General features: G+C 42.4%; 1 protein-coding gene across 2 annotated transcripts in view; it reads left to right on the plus strand.

Annotated features, from left to right (window-relative positions):
* The window catches only part of FAM110B (family with sequence similarity 110 member B), a 212,444-nt gene that overhangs the window by 66,076 nt on the left and 123,628 nt on the right, over window positions 1-22,740 (plus strand). For both annotated transcript variants that reach the window (XR_005749504.1, XM_040354238.1), the window contains exon 3: window positions 12,872-13,014. The gene's annotated coding sequence lies outside the window, so the exon portion shown is untranslated. The remainder of the gene's footprint in view (window positions 1-12,871; window positions 13,015-22,740) is intronic.

The following is a 22,740-nucleotide window of genomic DNA, read 5'->3' on the forward strand; positions in this document are numbered from 1 at the left end:
TATATATATATTTTTTTTTTTTTTTTAATCCAAGGCATGATCCTTTTCAATTGCCCACTTCACTGAAGAAAACATACCTAGCTAAAACAGCCGCCTTCTTTCCAGCAGCACCAATACACTGACCCGTAGGAACATTAATCAGTCATACAGGTTACAGCTTGCGGCAGATGATGACTGACTCCTCGCCTGAAAATGGTGCATTGCAAACTGCAGAGACGGATGAAAGTAAATGGAAGCAACACCGCAGAGGTGAAATAATAAACGGATAAAATGAGAAAGTTTCAAGACTTGAAAAGCGTAGGAAACCTGGAGCTACACAGTAAATCTGATTCTTCATTGGTGCCGTAAACCTAAAATACCATGGAGTCTGCTAAATCACTCAGTGAATGAGGGTTACCAATAAATGGATAGGTTGGTTTCTTTAGAACAGTTGGAATGCAACCATTTCCCAACTTGTTGACCTCATTGTCCTGTAAATGACAGTTTCCCATGATGCATTTTTTAAAGGTTGTAATTTGGAACTATAGAGATCTCCAGACTTGCATTCTTGCAGAAAGCTAAGAGTGGGAGTATAATTTAAGCTTACTTTACATGGACACGCATTTTATATACTACTTTGAATGTTTCATGAACTGCCTGTACTATGGGCAGCTGTCATGCACCTTAGATATGCCATAAGCCATAATCGGTACTAAAGCTGCTGTTAGACTTGAGTACGTAATTGTTCATGTTCGATCCACAAGACCTCAGGCCAAGCTGAGCAGTCTGTAAACTTGTTAGGTTTTTTTTTTGCCCACCCTATATGTGTAGGTAAAAGAATAGGAAAAAAGAGGCGTACAGTGCTATTTTTTTAAGAAGAGAGGTGTGGAAGGAGTTTGAAGGACGATATTACAAATGACTGAACAGTGTTTTGCTTATTCCTAATCCTTCTGGCAGTGCCCTTTAAAAAAAATAAAAGGGGGAGAGGCCATCACATGCCCAATAAAGGCCCCTTGAACCTCTTTTAGGAAAAGGAAGCCTTGAATGCTGGAAACGTGGCATCATTGTGGGCGTGAACCTAAAAAGGAAGTAAAGTGTCTTCCTTAAGATTGGCTACAAAGACCTGAGGTGACTGGGTGGTGCCTGAACTCTAGGTAAAGGCTATGCTGGGGTACAGCCAACTGCTCTAAGGACATTCAGTTGTCACACGAGTTGCCCACTCTCCTGCCATTGTGATATTTTGTGACAGTTTTATTGCCGTTTTTGATGTTGCTTCATGGGCTATGCTCTTAAGTTAATTTCTGTGGTCCGTTTATTGCCTGTCTGACACTGATGGTAAGGACAGGCCTCTTGGATTATGTAAGTTTTTTTTGTTTTATGTGTGCTCACAGCATAACTGTGACTGGCATTGTTGCATTTTTTTTTTTTGTAAAGTTTAATAAAGCTGTGGCCTTGCCCTATTTCAAACCTAATCAGCTTCCTTGTCTTTTTTTGGGGGGGGGGGGGGGGGGGGCAAGGTATTGGCTTATTAGTTGGTCATAAATGAGCCAATGCTTTTCTGTGGGCCTGTGTCAATAAGCTTTGGCTTTGTATCAGTGATATCAGTTTGAGGCATTTCGATCATTCAGAATTCACTGTGAAGTGCGATCTTATCGAAACTGTACTGTGTCTTCCAGGTTGTTGAGTCGGCCTTCCAGTGCTGAGGTGCGTTTTTACACCTATTGAGAATCGTGGCATAGTATAGAAATGCCCCCAATACACTGCACTTGAGTTGTGAGACCATATAATGAGGAATAAACTGCAGGCAGTATATCTTTTTGTGTAGGTTCAGCTTCACTTTCCTTGTTTGTACATTCCTTGTCGGGGCAAGTCAGTATTACTCACTGGGGTAGATTCAGGTACATTTGCGCAGTTCTTACGGAAGCGCAGCGCACCGTTTTGCCGCTGCGCCTCCGTAAATTACCTGCGCTACGCTTGATTCACGGAGCAGTTGCTCCGTAAATTGCGCGGGCGCTCCAGAAAAATGCCTGGCGTAAGAGCGCGCAATTTAAATGATCCCATAGGGGGCGTGGATAATTTAAATTAGGCGCGTTCCCGCGCCGAACATAGTGCGCATGCTCCGTCGGGAAACTTTCCCGACTTGCATTGCGGTAAATGACGTCGCAAGGACGTCATTTGCTTCAAAGTGAACGTGAATGGCGTCCAGCGCCATTCACGATTCACTTACGCAAACGACATAATTTTTCAAAAACGCGACGCGGGAACGACGGATATTCGTAGCATTGGCTGCCCGTGCTAATAGCAGGGGCAGCCTTACGCAAAAACCGACGTACGCAAACAACGTAAACTGCGTACGCAGGGCTCGCGTAGGGTTGTGAATCGGCGTTGGTATGCAATTTGCATACTATACGCTGACCACTACGGGAACGCCCCCTAGCGGCCATCGTAAGAATGCAGCCTACAATATGACTGGCATAAGAGCCTTATGCTAGTCATATCTTAGGCTGCAGTCGGCCTAACGAGGTTCCTGAATCAGGAGCATTCGAAACGCCGGCGCAAGTAAGCAATTGCGCTGCGTAACTATGGTTACGCAGACGCAATTGCTACCTGAATCTACCCCAGTGTGTTCAAGTCTTTGTTGCCCATCTTTTCCAAATAACACTGGAATGCAGAAAAAGTAATGCATGCTTTACTTTTTAAAAGTGCGCTGAAGCAAACAGCATGGTACTGCGGAACCAAATGCAATATGGTGCCCACAAATGATCTGCATTCTTTTTTGGAGTCTGCAGGATTTTTCTCACATTTTTGGAGTCTGCAGGATATTTCAGGGAGCTAGTAAAACATTTTATTCCTTGATAAGTTAAGTGTTGGCTGTCATTTTCCTGACAGCCACCATTTGTTTAGCTTCATTCCTCAACAACCGGCCTTACATGTCTGTCTTGTGTCCCAATCCACTACCCAGTTATCCTAGTAGAATCATAGTATAGTAAGATCAGCAGCATCACTTAAGAAAATCCTATGAGATCTAGACAGCCCGCTGGTAAGGAAGAGACGTTTACATGTATTCTGAAATAATTTTGAGAACAGAAAGATATCAGAGCTGCGAAGGACTCGTATGAGCGATAAAGTGCATCAGACCGATACAGCTCATCTCCCAGTTCTTTCATGCGCATCAGCAGATATTTCACTTAAGGCTTGACACTGATAAGCTGAATCACCCGCTACTTTTTCTTCAGCGAGAAGGTGATCCCACTAGAATTTCCTATTCTACCTCACACAGCAATAGTCTCCTTTCTTCTGCTGTAACAGAAATGTTAGTGTACCCGCTGACTTGTCTGCAATGCTAACTAAAAAGGAAAAGAGGGAACTGGTGTGTGTGTGTGTGTGTGTGTGTGTGTGTGTGTGTAATCGGTGTTTGCATGTTCTCCCTCTGGTTTCCTCCCACAATCCAAAGACATGCTAATAGGTTAATTGGCCCCATGTTTAAATTGACCCTAGTAGTTGCTTGTGTGAATGTGAGATAGGGACATATACTCACCAGCCACTTTATTAGGTACACCTTGCTAGTACCGGGTCGGACCCACTTTTCCCTTCAGAATTGCCTTAACCACTTGCTTACTGGGCACATATACCCCCTTCCTGCCCAGGTGAAATTTCAGCTTTTGGCATTGCGTAGCTTTAACTGACAATTGCACGGTTGTGCAACGTGACTCCCAAACAAAATTGACGTGTTTTTTTTTTTGTTTTTTTTTTTCACAAATAGAGCTTTCTTTTAGTGGTATTTGATCATCTCTGCGGTTTTTATTTTTTGCGCTATAAACAAAAAAAGAGTGACAATTTTGAAAAAACGAAACAAATTTTTTTTTGCTTTAATAAATATTCAAATTTTTAAAAACAATTTTTTTTCCCCAGTTTAGGCCGATATGTATTCTTCTACATATTTTTGGTAAAAAAAAATTCGCAAAAAGTGTATAGTGATTGGTTTGCGCAAAAGTTATAGCGCCTACAAAATAGGGGACATAATTATGACTTTTTATTTTTATTTTTTTACTAGTAATGGCGACGATCTGTGTTTTTTTTATTTTTTTATTGTGACTGCGACATTATGGCGGACACATCGGACACTTTTGACACATTTTTGGGACCATTCACATTTTATACAGCCAACAGTGCTATAAATATGCACTGATTACTATATAAATGTGACTGGTAGGGAAGGGGTTAACACTAGGGGGCGAGAAAGGGGTTAAATGTGTTCCCTGGGAGTGATTCTTGCTGTGGGGGCAGGGGACTGACTGGGGGAGGTTACTGATCTGTGTCCTTATGTACAAGGGACACAGCATCGGTCTCCTCTCCCTGAGAGGACGTGGATCTGTGTGTTTACACACACAGATCCACGTCCTTGGCTGTGCAACGGCCGATCGCGGGCACCTGGCGGACATCGCGGCCGCCAGGCACACGCATCGGCACCCCAGTGGCCGGAGGAGCCGAGGACGTCAATAGACGTCCTCCCGGCATTGTAGAGCCACCAATGGCCCGGATAACAAAGTGGTTAATTCTTTGAATCAACAAGGTGTTGGAAACATTCCTCAGATTTTGGTCCACATTGACATGATAGCATTACGGAGTTGTTGCAGATTTGTCGGCTGCACATCCATGGTGCGACTTTCATTCCACCACATGCCAAAGGTGCACTATTTAATTGAGATCTGGTGAGTGTGGAGACCATTGGAGTACAGAGAACTCATTGTCATGTTCAAGAAACCGGGGGTGAGATGATTTGAGGTTTGTGACATGGTGCATTATCCTGCTAGACGTCACCATCAGAAGATGGGAACACTTTAGTCATAAAGGCATGCACATGGTTGGCAACAATACTCAGGTAGGCCGTGGTGTTTAAATGATGCTCAATTGGTACTAAGGGACCCAAAGTGTGGAAAGAAAATATCCCCCACACCATTACATCACCAACAACCTGAACCTCTGATACAAGGCAGGGTGGTTTGTGTGTTTATGCCAAATTCTGACCCTACCATCTGAATGTCTCAGCTGGAATTGAGACTCATCAGACCAGGCAAAGTTTTTCCAATCTTCTATTGTCCAATTTTGGTGCGCCTGTGCGAATTGTAGCCTCAGTTTCCTGCTCTTAGCTGACAGGTGTGGCACCCAGTGTTGTCTTCTGCTTCTGTAGCCCATCTGCTTCAAGGTTTGATGTGTTGTGCATTCAGAGATGGTATTCTGCATACCTTGGTTGTATTGAGTGTTTTTTTTTTTGTTGCCTTTCTATCATTTCAAACCAGTCTGCCCATTCTCCTCTGACGTCAACAAGGCATTTTCGACAACTGCCACTTATTGGATATTTTCTCTTTTGTAGACCATTCTCTGTAAACCATAGAGATGGATATGTGTGTGAAAATCCCATCAGATCAGCAGTTTTTGAAATACTCAGAGCACCAACAATCATGCCACGTTCAAAGTCACTTAAATCCCCTTTCTTCCCCATTCTGATGCTCGGTTTGTACTTCAGCAAGTCATCTTCATCACGTCTAGATGCCTAAATGCATAGAGTTGCTGCCATGTGATTGACTGATTATTAATTTGTGTTACCAAGCAATAGAACAGGTGTGTGTGTAAAATATATATGAGAATGCCAATCAGTAGTGTTCAAACTCTAAGCAAGAAGTGGAAAATGAGGGGTTCTGTTGAAACCAAACCACGGTCAGGTAGACCAACTAAAATTTCAGCCACAACTGCCAGGAAAATTGTTCGGGATACAAAGAAAAAGCCACAAATAACTTCAGGTGAAATACAGGACTCTCTGAAGGTGGTGTGGCATTTTTCGAGATGCACAATAAGGAGGCACTTGAAGAAAGATGGGCTGCATGGTCGAGTCGCCAGAAGAAAGTCATTACTACGCAAATGTCACAAAGTATCCCACTTACAATACGCCAAACAGCACAGAGACAATCCTCAAACCTTCTGGCACAAAGTCATTTGGAGTGATGAGACCAAAAGTTATCTTTTTGACCACAACCATAAACGCTCCTTTTGCTAAGGAGTCAACAAGGCCTACGATGAAAGGTACGGAGGTGGATCGCTGATGTTTTGGGGATGCGTGAGCTACAAAAGGCACAGGAAATTTTGGTCAAAATTGTTGGCAATATGAATGCAGTATGTTATTTAAAAATTACTGGAGGAACATTTGCATTCATCAGCCAGGAAGCTGTGCATGGGACTTACTTGGACATCTCAACATGACAATGATCCAAAACATGAGGCCAAGTCAACCTGTCGTTGGGATACAACATCAAGTATTGATCACTTCTATATGGATACCAGTGATTATTACAATCTGTAATATGCTTTGCCAATCATTTTTATTGAACCCATCACATTGTTGTTGTTTTTATGTAATATAAAATTAGTATATTCTATCAGCGCTGTTAATTTGTACTGACACTTGATGTACAGGATTAGGTACTTATTTTTCTTTTCATGTAATACACTTTGGCCCGGATTCACGTAGAATCGCGTATCTTTGTGCGGGCGTAACGTATCCTATTTACGTTACGCCTCCACCACTTTTTACAGGCAAGTTCCGTATTCTCAAACGAAAGTTGCGGCGGCGTATCGTAAATAGGCTGGCGTAAGCCCACCTAATTCAAATGTGATAGATGTGGGCGTGTGTTATGTAAATTTTATGTGACCCCACGTAAATGACGCTTTTTACGAACCGCGCATGCGCCGTCTGTGAAAGTATCCCAGTGTGCATGCTCCAATTTAACCCGCAAGAAGCCAATGCTTTCGATGTGAACGTAAATGACGCCCAGCCCTATTCGCAAACAACTTACGCAAACAACGTAAAATGTTAAAAATTTGACGCGGGAACGACGTCCATACTTGACATTGGTACGCCTCATATAGCAGGGGTAACTTTACGCCGGGAAAAGCCTAACGTAAACGGCGTATCTGTACTGTGTCAGCCAGGCGTACGTTCGTGAATTTGCGTATCTAGCCGATTTACATATTTCTAGGCGTAAATCAGCGTACACGCCCCTAGCGGCCAGCGTAAATATGCAGTTAAGATCCGACGGCGTAAGGGACGTCGGATCTAATACACATCTATGCGTAACTGATTCTAAGAATCAGGCGCAAAGATACGACGGCTCGGACTCAGAGTTACGACGGCGTATCTGGAGATACGCCGGCGTAACTCGTATGAGAATCCGGGCCTTTGTGTGTTCTAACCCCAATCATCCTATTTCTGCTCATCTCAAATTGGAGGACTGCTGACTGTAAACCAGCCTGGGAGCAAGACATTTTATGAAAAGTGTAAAAGCTGCTACATTATTTTGCAGTGCGATAGTTAGATATTGTGCGTTTTTGATCCTGTGCAACGAAGACCAAGCTTGAATAGTATGGAAAGGACAAGTACATATACCATAGCACAGACAGCGGTCCTGCAGTGGAATTGCTCTTTTACTACCAGACAGCCAGTATCACCATGTGAACCATTTTATGGGGGTTTCCTATTTTTTGTTCAGGATTAATTTTTTTCTACGTTTAGCTTTTTACACATTTTGTTTTCACTCACTTCTGTTAACAATCAGATTATATAAACATTGTCCTGAAACAGATTTCTGTCGCTGTGGCGTTGCATTGGAGCAGTTTCAATCTGTTTGGCACTGACTGCTCTTGTGGCTTTTTTTTTAAAAAAAGAGGAATTTCCCACAGGGAATATTGGATTTAAGTCTTTTACCCGAAGAGTTGCCTGTGAAATGAAGAGGGAATAAACTGTGACCATGGGAAACACAATGTATGCGCACATCTGTTTTTATGTAAGCTAAGCAGAAATTGCTGATGTTTCTCAGGCTTAAACATATGGTTTGTGGAATTTACTTGGTTAAATGTAACATTATGTGATACACGTAGAGAACTATGCAGGTCCCCTATATGTTTCCATACATTTGGTGCAGAACGTCTAATTTTGATTTATTTGTGTAGCAGAAGTGGTGATGTAATAGGTAGTTACATGTATTGCATTGAGTTTCTTTCACATTTCATAACACTGTTTTGTGCTGATAGAAAGATATTGCTTTTTTTTTTTTTTTTTTTTGTAGAGACAAGTTTCTCGTGATGAATCAAAAAAATCCTTGTTTTTATGATCACTGCCAGGATTTTTTCACTGGGTGAAAAGCTGTGTAGAACCTCGCTCGGCTCAGTAGTACCCCCACTCGGCAGAACTCCAGCTGATTATTACCCCTGTTCTGCAGATCCCCAGCTTATTGGTACTCTCGTTCAGCAGATCCCCAGCCTATTACTAGCCTTGTTCAGCAGATCCCCAGCCTATTACTAGCCTTGTTCAGCAGATTCCCAGCCTATTACTAGCCTTGTTCAGCAGATCCCCAGCCTATTACTAGCCTTGTTCAGCAGATTCCCAGCCTATTACTAGCCTTGTTCAGCAGATCCCCAGCCTATTACTAGCCTTGTTCAGCAGATCCCCAGCCTTTTACTAGCCTTGTTCAGCAGATCCCCAGCCTATTACTAGCCTTGTTCAGCAGATCCCCAGCCTATTACTAGCCTTGTTCAGCAGATCCCCAGTCTATTACTAGCCTTGTTCAGCAGATCCCCAGCATATTACTAGCCTTGTTCAGCGGATCCCCAGCCTATTACTAGCCTTGTTCAGCGGATCCCCAGCTTATTAGGACCCTCGTTCAGCAGATCCCCAGCTTATTAGGACCCTCGTTCAGGAGATCCCCAGCTTATTAGGACCCTCGTTCAGGAGATCCCCAGCTTATTAGGACCCTCGTTCAGGAGATCCCCAGCTTATTAGGACCCTCGTTGAGCAGATCCCCAGCATATTAGGACCCTCGTTGAGCAGATCCCCAGCTTATTAGGACCCTCGTTGAGCAGATCCCCAGCTTATTAGGACCCTCGTTGAGCTGATCCCCAGCTTATTAGGACCTTCGATGAGCCGTCCTCAGCTTATTAGGACCTACGTTCAGCAGATCCCCCAGCTCATTGGGACCCTAATTCAGCAGATCTCTAGCTTATTAGTACTCTTGTTCAGCAGGTCTTCTTAGTAATACCCCCAGCTCTGCTGATGCCCCAGTCAGTAGTGCACCCAGCTTTTCTGATGCCCCAGTCAGTAGTAACCACTCCCCCAGCTCTGCTTTGTGATCCCCATTCTCTCCGGTCCCTTCTAACCGCCGGTTATAGCTTTCCCATGTTGGACACCATTAGTTGCTCTGCTCCAGCCTGGACCTGCTCACCTTGCTGGTGTTCCACACTGCACACCAGATGTGACGTTTGCACCAGACACTCCCAAAATAAATACACATGTCTTTCTGGTTCGCTTGTTGCTTTCCTGGTGCATCCTGGGATATTTCATACCTGCAATATCTCTAAAACAAAAAGAAGATACCCCTGAATAAAAGCCCCTTGAATGCTTAAGGTGCTGTAATGTTTTGTACTCGCACACGGTTCTAGTTGTCAGATGATCCAACCACTTTTATTAAAATGGAATTACAGGCAATGCCTAACTAGACTTAAAGCTGTCTTCTCCCCCTCCAACACCTATGCAAGAAAGATATTTATAATTGCCCAATTACAGGCTGCTCCAGCCTGGGATTCCGCTCCCCTGTGTCGGCCATTCCTGCTACAGGGAAGAGGAAGGAGCGCCGACAACAGGTGGGCCATTGAAGTCTATGGGTGAAGTCATGCTCCCAGACATTACCAGTTGTTGGAGAGCTTACTCCTCTCCCCTGCATCTGGTGCTGGCTGACGCAAGGGAGTTCACGTAACTGGACTGAAGCGTCCTGAAAATGGGTAAGCACATGCATTTTTCTTACACAGGTTGGTCAGATTAGGTGTTAGGAGGAGGAATAATAGTTGTGATTTGTCTGAAATTCTATGGCTATGGTAAATTCTGTATTTGGATGTGGCCGGGTATTTTCCAATCTTTCTCCAATCGCCAGCATTGAAAGCAGCCTTCCAATGCATAAAGGCACTTGGCCTTTTTTATTTATTTTTTGTCTTTTTGCTGAATGGAAATGAGGGAAAATAGTTTAATTTCCCTCAGCGAATGTGAAGTGCGTTGTGGCAGAGCATAATAAAATTGGAATTATCACATCACTGAGCAGAGTTCAGCTTCCAGTATGGCTGATGTCTCTATTTGGCGTGGCCCGCTGTTTTATTTCTTCTTTATATGCGTCCGGGTAATTTAGCAGCTGTAATGTGTTCCGGAAGTATTGAATATTTGTTAATCCGAAATCATAAAATGATCATATGAAGATACATTTTGTTGGATTAGTTATCATTACTTTTACTATCCCCTTTTTGTGAATATGAGTATATTTGTTTTAGATTTACTTGGCCTTCACAGGTGATATAGTTTTAGGGAATGTAGGAAGTACCCTAATGAATTCTATATTTATTGTGAGCGGCCCTGCTGTGATAGCGGTGACATAGTGAGACTGTTATGAGATCTTCATAGATTCACAAAGGGTGAACACAGCCAGTTCCACAGCTAAGAAGAAATGAGCAAAGTTAATGGTGCTTGAACAAAAGAAAATACAGCCTGCGCAAGGGTGCATGATTACCAGCCCTGTAGTTTAATGGGGAAGACTTCTTGACTTTTTGTCGTCATATACTTTTAGTAATCTAAATATTATGTAAAATATAATATTTGCTATGTGCGCGCACACACACACACACACACACACACACACACACACACACACACACACACACAATGGCATGCTGAGACTAAGCCAGTCGCTCCCTCCCCTCCTCAGCCCAGTTCTCCAGTGAGCGCTGGAGAGGCAGAGCAGAGAGCTGGTGACTGACAGTCACTGCTCTCTGCTCAGAGCTGAGGGGAGAACTGAGCAATCAGCAGTGTTTGCTCAGTTCTCAGTGCAGAGGCAGTGGTGGACAGAAATGCAGCATCAGATCGGTGCTGAATTTTTTTTTTAAATGTGTGTGTGTGTGTGTGGTGTGTGTGTGTGTATGTATGTATGTGTATATATATATATATATATATATATATATATATATATATATATATATATATATATATATATATATATATATATATATATATATATATATATATATATATATATACACCCCAGTCAGTCAGTCTGTGCTGAGGGAACATAGGGAGAGGAAAAAAAAACAGGAGAGGTGACAGGACAAACTCTGCTGACAGGGAGACAGAAGAGAGTTAAGCTGGCTACACACTATTAGTGTTTTTTCATTCAACCCCACGAGTTGAAGGAAAAAAACTGTCAGCTCTGGTCAGGTTAGTTTAGTGATCTCCCCTGCTGAGCTGTTGGGTGATGACAGGAGGATTTCCCCCCCCCCCCTACTGGAACAATTAATAATTTTGACCAATGAGATTTACCGTATTTATCGGGCTATTGCGCGCTCCGGCGTATAGCGCGCACCCCTAATGTGGACCCGCATTCCTGTAAAAAAAATTTTTTAGTACTTACAGTTTTGGTGTCTTGCGCGGCGTCCATCGGTGGCCTCGTCGGGTCCGGCGTCCGTCTGCGGCTTCGGTGGTGTCCTCCTCGTCGGGTCCGGCTTCCGTCTGCGGCTTCGGTGGTGTCCTCCTCGTCGGGTCCGGCGTCCGTCTGCGGCTTTGGTGGTGTCCTCCTGCACTGCTACCCGCGCTCAGTTTGAATGCCTGCACCGACATATACCGAGCACAGTACACTCGCGTACATTCGGCCAGGCTCGGCTTCGCTTGTGCTCACGCTCTGTGACGTTTATGCGTGACTACGAGCAAAGCCAAGCCTGGCCGAATGTACGCGAGTGTACTGTGCTCGGTATATGTCGGCGCAGGCATTCAAACACGGCGCGGGTATCGGCGTATATCGTGCACCCACGATTTTGCCCTTATTTTCAGGGCAAAAAAGTGCGCGGTATACGCCGATTAAATACGGTACTTTTAGTGGCAAATCAAGCATAACACAACAGAAATGTATTAAGGAATATGTCCTGCAGCAACAATATGTATGGTGGTCCTAAGCCTCCTTCACACGGGGTGTGGTAAAGCATACATCCCTGGGTCGCTGTGTTTACCTGTACATGTGTTTTGCAGTCCCTTTGATGTCAGTTGGGATGCAGGGACGGCACACAAAGATGCTGTTCCCAATCTCGTGTAGGTGTGGGTACATGGCTCTGAGTGCACACTGTCTACGTTTTAGAGTCGTGCACCCACACGGATGTCTGTATCTGTGCAGCCACTGTGTTCCAACTGACATCACTAGGACTGCCTGTACGCAGATGCAGGGAACACCTGTGCATCCCCATGCAGTAAACATGGCCCTCCATGGGTGTTCGCTTTAGTACGCCCGGTGTGAACAAGGCCTTAATCAGCAGAAATGTACAAATGCTTACATCTTTTTATTGACCGGGTTTGTTGACTTATCTATTGGTCACAATTATGTTTCACAAGCAGGGTCTTTTCATTGGGGTACGTGTGACCCTCTTGATGAAGGCAGTCTATGTGGCTCCACATAAATGATGGGAAGACAGAAGTGCTGCATCAACAGATGTCTTCTTCTTAATATTCCATCATGAGGTTAACCAGTGTGACTCATTATATTTAGCATAGTGTAAGTCTGCTGAAGGTCATGGCATAGATTTGTTCAGCATGAGAAATGACTAACGGTATTACACAGAGAGGATAATGCCATATCCAACTTAGAAGAGAACCGAGCTTTTCACAGATGGGAATACTTTTAGTTTTTTTGTTTTTTTCTACTTTCTCATGTATTTTATGTCTTGAGTCACTTCTGTAAAAAAATTAGATTTAAACCAATATGATTTTCTTCTTTCGATGTATCCATCTATAAAATATATCATTTTTATTTATTTTTAACAGCTGCCCAACACAAAAAAATAACCCTGGAACAATCAGAAGGCTGGACTGTCTGAGGACCGTTGTGGCCATCCTTCGTGAAATTGTAATGTCCTACGACGTCTTATAAACTATTGCCGCTCTCCAATGACTAGTTATATTTTTAGGTAAGTTTTTCTATTTTGTGTATAGTTTTTTACTTTTTATTTGTTTTTCAGTATGCTGCATAACCCATGTAAAGGTCTTCAGCATAATGTCTTGCTGCACAACATGCAGACTTTCCTTGCAAAGTGTTCTTCTTTATTAGGTGTGGGTGCCTAATACATGTTGAGGTTTAAAGTGATGATAAAGTCTAGGATTTTTTGATTAAAAATAACATGTCATACTTACCTGCTCTGTGCAGTTGGTTTTGCACAGAGCAGCCCAGATCCTCCTCTTCTCGGGTCCCAGCCAGCTCTCCTGGCCCCTCCCTTCTGCCTAGTGCCCCCACAGCAAGCAGCTTGCTATGGGGGCACCCAAGCCTAGTCGCTGTTTTGTGTGTCCATTCAGACACGGAGGCACAGCTCTCTCCTCATTGCCCCCAGCTGCTGTCAAAGTTAGTGAGCCAATGGCGCCCGCTGCTGTCTCAGCCAATTAGGAGGGAGGGTTGCGGATAACGGCATGTCCTGTGCAACATCGCTGGATCGAGAGGGGGCTTGGGTAAGTATTAGGGGGTGCTGAGGGAGGGAGCTGCACACATGTTTTTTTTATCTTTATGCATAGAATGCATTAAGATAAAAAACCTTCTGACATTCCAACCACTATAATGTAAGTAACTGGCACATGGCCACGCATGAGAAAACCCACACCTGACCAGCACATAAGACCCCAATAAAAGCTGTGGGTGAAGCCTTCTAATCTTCCTGCATTCCTGCAACCATAACAAACTCCTAAAAATATACTAGTATTTTATAGTTTGGTGGAATCCAACTTTACAGATCAATACCATTTTATCTTATTTGATTATTTAAGCTAAAAGCAGTTTTTTTCAGCTTTTGAGAGAGGCTTAACGGGTAACTCCACTCTTTTGGGAAAATATAGAAAAGAAAAAAACGCATATACAATTGCTGCACAAGCCGTGTTGTAATGTGTGTTAATGTTTTAATTTTTTTCCCCCAAATACAGTTGCCACAAAAAGTATGTGAACCCTTTTGGAATGATATGTATTTCTGCACAAATTGGTCATAAAATGTGATCTGATCTTGATCTAAGTCGCGGCAATAGACAATCAGTCTGCTTAAACTAATAACACACAATGAATTAAATGTTACCATGTTTTTATTGAACACACCATGTAAACATCCACAGTGCAGTTGGAAAAGGTATGTGAACCCCTAGACTAATGACATCTCCGTGAGCTAATTGGAGTGAGGTGTCGGCCAACTGGAGTCCAATCAATGAGATGAGATTGGAGGTGTTGGTTACAGCTGCACTGCCCTATGAAAAACACACACCAGTTCTGGGTTTGCTTTTCACAAGAAGCATTGCCTGATGTGAATGATGCCTCGCACAAAAGAGCTCTCAGAAGACCTACAATTAAGAATTGTTGACTTGCATAAAGCTGGAAAGGGTTATAAAAGTATCTCCAAAAGCCTTGCTGTTCATCAGTCCGCGGTAAGACAAATTGTCTATAAATGGAGAAAGTTCAGCACTGCTGCTACTCTCCCTAGTGGTGGCCGTCCTGTAAAGATGACTGCAAGAGCACAGCGTAGACTGCTCAATGAGGTGAAGATGAATCCCAGAGTGTCAGCTAAAGACTTACAAAAGTCTCTGGCATATGCTAACGTCCCTGTTAGTGAATCTACGATACGTAAAACACTAAACAAGAATGGATTTCATGGGAGGATACCACAGAGGATGCCACTGCTGTCCAAAAAAAACATTGCTGCACATTTAAAGTTTGCACAAGAGCACCTGGATGTTCCACAGCAGTACTAGCAAAATAATCTGTGGACAGATGAAACCAACATTGAGTTGTTTGGAAGAAACACACAACACTATGTGTGGAGAAAAAGAGGCACAGCACACCAACATCAAAACCGCATCCCAACTGTGAAGTATGGTGGTGGGGGCATCATGGTTTGGGGCTGCTTTGCTGCGTCAGGACCTGGACGGATTGCTATCAAAGGAAAAATGAATTCCCAAGTTTATTAAGACATTTTGCAGGAGAACTTAAGGCCATCTGTCCACCAGCTGAAGCTCAACAGAAGATGGGTGTTGCAACAGGACAACGACCCAAACCATAGAAGTAAATCAACAGAATGGCTTAAACAGAAGAAAATACACCTTCTGGAGTGGCCCAGTCAGAGTCCTGACCTCAACCCGATTGAGATGCTGTGGCATGACCTCAAGAAAGTGATTCACACCAGACATCCCAAGAATATTGCTGAACTGAAACAGTTCTGTAAAGAGGAATGGTCAAGAATTACTCCTGACCGTTGTGGCCGTCTGATCTGCAACTACAGGAAAACGTTTGGGTGAAGTTATTGCTGCCAAAGGAGGTTCAATCAGTTATTAAATCCAAGGGTTCACATACTTTTTCCACCGGCACTGTGAATGTTTACATGGTGTGTTCAATAAAAACATGGTAACATTTAATTCTTTTGTGTGTTATTAGTTTAAAGCGGGGGTTCACCCTTAGAGGGCACTTTTTCCCCTTAGATTCCTGCTCGTTTTCTCTAGGGGAATCGGCTATTTGTTTTAAAATATGTGCAGTACTTACCCGTTTACGAGATGCATCCTCTCCGTCGCTTCCGGGTATGGGCTGCAGGAATGGGCGTTCCTTCTTGATTGACAGTCTTCCGAGAGGCTTCCGACGGTCGCATCCATCGCGTCACGATTTTCCGAAAGAAGCCGAACGTCGGTGCGCAGGCGCAGTATAGAGCCGCACCGACGTTCGGCTTCTTTCGGCTACGAGTGACGCGATGGATGCGACCGTCGGAAGCCTCTCGGAAGACTGTCAATCAAGAAGGAACGCCCGCTCCCGAAGACCCATACCCGGAAGCGACGGAAGAAGATGCATCTCGAAAACAGGTAAGTACTGCTCATATTTTAATACAAATAGCCGATTCCCCTAGACCGAACGAGCAGGAATCTAAGGGGAGAAAAAAAAAAATAATAAATGGGTGAACTCCCGCTTTAAGCAGACTGTGATTGCCTATTGTTGTGACTTAGATGAAGATCAGATCACATTTTATGACCAATTTGTGCAGAAATCCATATCATTCCAAAAGGGTTCACATACTTTTTGTGGCAACTGTAGCTTCCTTTACCTTAGTGCAGTCCTCCTTTACTTACCTCATCCTTCGATTTTGCTTTTAAATGTCCTTATTTCTTCTGAGAAATCCTCACTTCCTGTTCTTCTGTCTGTAACTCAACACAGTAATGCAAGGCTTTCTTCCTGGTGTGGAGAAAGCCTCCTGAGGGGGGAGGGGGGGAGCAGGAATGTCAGAACAACCACTTACACACAGCTCCTTTCTCTATCTGCAAAGTAGAGAGCGTCCTGACTTGCCTGCTCGCCCCACGCCAGGGAGAAAGCCTTGCATTACTGCGTATAGTTACAGACAGAAGAACAGGAAGTGAGGATTTCTCAGAAGAAATAAGGACATTTAAAAGCAAAAGGGAAGGATGAGTTAAGTGAAGGAGGACTGCACTAAGGTAAAGGAAGCTATTTAGGGAATTTTTTTTTTTTTTACAACCCCATTAAGAAAAGTCAGATTTTAGGCACCTCTGCAATAGAAATGTAAGTTTTAGTGTGATACTCCCCAAGGGTTAAACACTTCTATAGGGATGCAGACACTACAGCATTTGAACACAGAAAGGGCACCAGCTGATTAATAATGACCCAGACCCTCCTATTCAGAATTTGTATGCAATCAGTCTGGTGAAACAAAGAGCTATTACTTCATAGCAACAAAAGTTTGGAATCTGTTAACAAGGTTTATTAAAATCCTTGCAATGTGCATTGATCATCCAGAGGGAATTGTGTTTTTCTCAACAAAAGTGGAACATTCATTCAATTTTCTGATAGTTAAAGCATAACTAAGCCCATTGATTTGACTGTGTTGCAAAAGCATTACTATCAAGACCTGTTGTATTTAAGTGTTACAGTTGCTTGCGTTCTCGAAAGAACGGTCAAGCCATCAAATTGCTGGTGTCATAATTGATCACATGTGCAGCACCATGGCAACTGTAGATCAAAACGAGGATAAGCTGGCAAGTTTTTGTTCTGCTTTAATGGGGTCCAATTGACAATTGTGTTTGCCCATAGTGAGAAAGATGGGGAAAAAAAATTATAGAACAGAATTCTAACTGTGAATTTTGTTTGGGAAAAATTTTGCGCATTGTATTTATCAATTACTATTGCATCGTTATGTCATAATTGCATTGTAAAATGAAAAGTAAAATTCCAAACGTTGGCATTGCAATAGAAAGACTTTCTTAGGGTTTTCATATGAATTCTGTCCTAGTTTATATATATTATGAATTTTCAAACTGTGTTGCTGTGTGGCCATCTTTGCAGTCATGATTACAGGAAAAGAAGTGCAGCAGCTTTGGAGTGGGTAAACTGGTGGCAGGTGGTCTATGGTATAGGAGCACAAGCCTCTCTGTCCAGGTACAGTTTCATCTGTAGCCTCTGCATCATCTGCTCCTTTGTCTTTTGTTGGCAGTGTTGGGCACAAGTAGCCCATTATCAGAGACACCTGTCGCAGAGATCACCAGCCTGTTTTATTTTTGAGCAACACAGTAGGAATTTGGAAGAAGTAATGGTGGAATCTTTCTCCAAAAATTGTTTAATTTCTAAAAGTGCGCTTAAAAAATTAAGGCTTTTTCTTTTGATACAGTTGGATAAGCACCACAAACCTGTGATATGAGAATAAAGTTACTTGTCTGATGAATTCCAGACAAGCAGCTAAATGCGTGGCTGAAATATATACCGGTACATATAATTCTGTGAAGCCAGTTTTGTGATATGAGCACTTCCTCCAGATAGTACAGCCAGATCCCCCCCCGCCCCCCTCTAGCAACGTCACTGTATGTGTCAGTGTGAATGAAGCCTAACACTTTCAATTATAACATCAACATATAATAAAAATATAGAAATTATTAGATTTTTTTTCCAAGAATATATATATATATATATATATATATATATATATATATATATATATATATATATATATATATATATATATATATATATATATATATATATATATATATATATATATATATATATATATATATAAAATATTATATTTTAGTTTTGGGTGGAGAGGAATTAAAGCTGCCTGTGCCCCTGTTAGGGAGAATCACCCTCTTTATTTGTTATTTACCATTATCATTGACGGTGAAAGTAAAAAAAATCACAAATATTGGGTTGTCCCCATAAAAGTAAATCTTCCACTGGGGACACTAGTTCTGGTGACCTGGATGTCACCCAAGGGATTCTTTGCAGGGATTTTCTGTTTTGGCCATGGGACAGGAAGTGAAGGTAAATGTCCCTAGTGGGACACAGATAGGAAAATAAACTGGCAGGGGTTAATTCTCCCTTAGGCTCGGTTTCAACTATTGCAAACCCAAAGTCGCGCGATTTTGCCGTGATTTTACCGTCATTTTTTGCCACAATTTTCATGCGACTTGAAGCCATGCCTGTGTATTTTTGAGGTCCTGGACCTCAAGTCGCATCAAAGTGAGACCAAAGTAGCGCAGGGACTACTTTGATGTAGCACAGATATGAAGGGTACTCATGGGAAATCATTGGGTACAACTTTTCATTGCGACTTTGCAGTCCCAAGTCGCACAAGTAGAAACTGTGCCTTACTCTATCCAAAATGAAAGAGTTTTGCCTATAATTCTACTTTTGATTTTACGTTACTGAACCAGTAACACAAGAATGCCATACCTCCCAACTTTCTGAGATGGAAACATGGGACACCTATTAGTGAAAATATGTCGGTATAGGAAACACACACCATGCTGTCTGTACGGGAGAATTACCACTATTATTTCTTTTTTATATTGCTGATTGAAATTTGCAAATGCAGCAATTTAGAAATTGGGTGAAAGGATAAGTAGTCCATTTTATACAACTATAAAGATCTTTCCAAGATGAGGGACAAATGAGGAGGAAGGAGGGACAGAGAGACCTCCAAATGCCTTTTTAGTAGTTCGGTGTATAAACAAGTCTCTTGGGCATGACAGATTTCTGCCAATTGATCAACTACTGATCAGTTGACAGTCATGAGATGAGCATCACATGATACTGGTGAGCCAATAGAAAGAGATTAATGCTGTCAGGTCACATGCCGCAGGTTCAAAAGCTCTGCACTAGTCCTTTACCTTTTAGCAAGCTTTACCATTTCTGCAAAAGAACATAAATAATGATATAATTAAAATATCTATGCATTAAAATTTCCATTGCGAGGTGTAGTCGAGTGACGCAAACCAAGCTTTGACTTATTGTTTGTATAGTCTTTGTTATTAAAGCAAGCTTAAACTTTTAAGTAGCATGGATGGCGTCCTATGGGAAAATTTGCGTTTAGTTTACTACTGAGAGATATTCCACATTATTTCCCAGATTGTTGGATAATCTCTCACTTGTAGGTCACAAAGGGCCTATTGTTACAGTTTAACATTCTTGCAGTTTGTTTAGGCTGACTGATAGGAGATATAAATGCTACAATTATTATACTACCAGATGTTCTTTATGCACTGATATAATTTGCTATGCTTGGCTTACAGATCCGTGGAGAAAGAGAGTAAAATGTATAGCAAGTAAAATGTCATCGATCCAACAACTGGATTGCAAATTATTTTATATTTATTTATATGGGAGTTGTCTATTCCCTGTAGAGCCCTTCTATTCACAGATACCTTTCCAAGTTAACCACAGTGTGTTTTTTTGCCATATGTACTCATACAAAAAGTATTCATCTGCTTTTCCTCATCCTCCAGCATAGTCTGCGGGGGCTCCAGGATCGACATGACAAGATAAGCGTGTCCAATTCCTGCCTAATTGCCTTATGAAGACTTACAAATGACAATGTTCTGAATATGAAGGAGCTCTAGCTAAAGTAAAATCCTCTTCTAGGACTCCAGCTGGAAAGTTTTTAGCGGCCTGTCAATTCACTCTTAAAATCTCGGCGTGACATACGAGACTCTTAATACCAGGAGGGAAGTATTCGGGAGAGGAAAGCGTTCGTTCATTTATCTGGTGATGACAGTGGATTGCTGGTTTCGACTCGTTCACATGAGCTCATATTCTAGTATTTGATGGTGATAAGGAGAATGAAGGTCTTATTACAAGAGAATTTTGTTTTTAAAGCTACAAATCCAAATGACCTTTAATGTGTCCATTGGAATCAATCAAATATGCCTATGAATAGGAAAATCTCTTCTTCGAGTAAGATTGATGCCGCGTACACACGATCATTTTTCAGCATGAAAAAAACGTTGTTTTTCAAAATCGTCATTTAAAATGATTGTGTGTGTGGGCTTCACATAATTTTTCAGGTTCTGAAAAACGCCCAAAACAAAAATTCGAACATGCTGCATTTTTTAACGTAGTTTTAAACAATGTAATTTTTCGGGATGTAAAAAATGATCGTGTGTGGGCTAAAACGACGAAAAAAAACATGCATGCTCAGAAGCAAGTTATGAGACGGGAGCGCTCGTTCTGGTAAAACTACCGTTCATAATGGAGTAAGCACATTCATCACGCTGTAACAGACAAAAAAACGCGAATCGTCTTTTACTAACACGGAATCAGCTAAAGCAACCCAAGGGCGAATGGAACTTTCCCTTTAAAGTGCCGTTGTACGTGTTGTACGTCACGGCGCTTTGCTAGATCATTTTTTTTAAACGATGGTGCGTGGGCAACAACGTTTTAATGATGAAGTTGGGAAAAATTTTTTTTTAGACATGCTGAAAAACAACGTTTTCTTTCATGCTAAAAATGATCGTGTGTACACGGCATGAGATCTGGAAATGTTATGCTTGTTTGTTATTGCTTGGGTATTAATTCCTTAATCCCCCATTCATTGCAAACAAAGCTACCATTGGGTTGCCTTTCTTGTTGATATTAGGCGGTCTATAGATAGAAGCATCAAATGATAATTGCAATATGTATGTGGTCGTATAGACCTCGTTAGAACATTTTTATGGAGGGGAACACATTTTTGGCAGAACAGAAATTTTTGGCATCCGAGTTATTGTTCCCCCAAGATAAGCAATAGTATCATAGATATGTTAACCACTTCCATACAGGGCACTTACGCACCTTCCCAAGCCAATTTTCAGCTTTCAGCACTGCCGCACTTTGAATGGCAATTGTGCGGTTATGCTACACTGTACCCAAACAAAATTGGCGTCCTTTTTTCTCCACAAATAGAGCTTTCTTTTGGTGGTATTTGATCACCTCTGCGATTTTTTTTTTTTTTTTTTTTTTTGCGCAACAACTAAAAAAAATTTAGAAAAAAAATTACGTTTTTATTTTTTTCTGTTAATTTTTTTGTAAATAAGTAAGTTTTCTCTTTCAATTACGGGCACTGATATGGCGGCACTGATGAGATGGCACTGATGGACATCGATGAGGTAGTACTGATGGGCACAGATAAGGTGGCACTGATTGGCAGCGCTGGTATGCGGCACTGATGGGCACACATGGGCGGCACTGATGGGCACACATGGGCGGCACTGATGGGCACTCATGGGCGGCACTGGGCACTCATGGGCGGCACAGATGGGCACTCATGGGTGGCACAGATGGGCACTGATAGGTGGGCACTGGGCATGGATGGGCACTGTGGGGTGGCACTGATGGACACTGTGGGGTGGCACTGATGGACACTGTGGGGCGGCACTTATTTTTCCTATGTTGCCAGTCAGTGCCCATTTGTGGGCACTGATTGGCATCTTTTTTTATTTTTTAATGGTTGTGTTTTTTTTTAGACTTTGTTTTTTGTTGTTGCCCTTCCCTGGTGGTCCAGTGTGGCGATCCGAGGGGGCGCTGCGCTGATAAACAATCAGCGCGAACCCCCCCTGTCAGGAGAGCCGCCGATCGGCTCTCCTCTACTCGTGTCTGTCAGACGCGAGTGAGGAAGCGCTGTCAACGGCTCTTCCTGTTTACATCGTCATCAGCCGTGGTTGGACACGGCTGATCACGTGGTAAAGAGTCTCCGTGAGAGACTATTTACCGAGATCGGTGTTGCGGGGTGTCAGACTGACACCCTGCAACAACGATCGCCGCGATGCGGGCGGCAAGTGGTTAAGGACCATTCTAGCAAAAAATATTGTAGTCTGGTAAATGTGTAAGGCCCCACGTACACGGGATGCTTCTAAATGTACATTCAGAGGCAGTTGGACGCTTTTTACAACTGCCCCTGAACTCATTCAATGTTCTCCTATGTGACCATGTACACAGTCTCGTTTATTGCTGTTTTTAGGCAGTTGCGTTTAACAGCGTTTCTTTGAAACCAAAAAAATGGGTTCAGACGCCGAATATTTCACGTTTTAGACGCCAAACGTGACTAAACATGGTTAAACAAGGTAACCCACGTTTAGCAGCGTTTCGTTTAAAGGAGTTTTTCGTTTTTGGCCATTAAAAAAAAAATATATATATATATATATACGTAAACGCGGGATGTAAACGCAGCAAAACAGACGTTTTAAACGTGGGTTACTATCTGTCAAGTTAAATAGTTCAGGAGCAGTTGTAAAAATGTGTAAAAATGTTGTAAAAATGTCCCGTGTACATGAAGCCTAATACTTAAGGTAAAACATGTTTAGGCATCAGTATCCCCCTCCCCTTTTTTTTTCCTTACCTGAGCCCTCCTATGGGGGCAGTGGACAGA

Source organism: Rana temporaria, chromosome 5 (assembly GCF_905171775.1).
Source record: "Rana temporaria chromosome 5, aRanTem1.1, whole genome shotgun sequence".
In the NCBI taxonomy this organism is placed as follows: domain Eukaryota; kingdom Metazoa; phylum Chordata; class Amphibia; order Anura; family Ranidae; genus Rana; species Rana temporaria.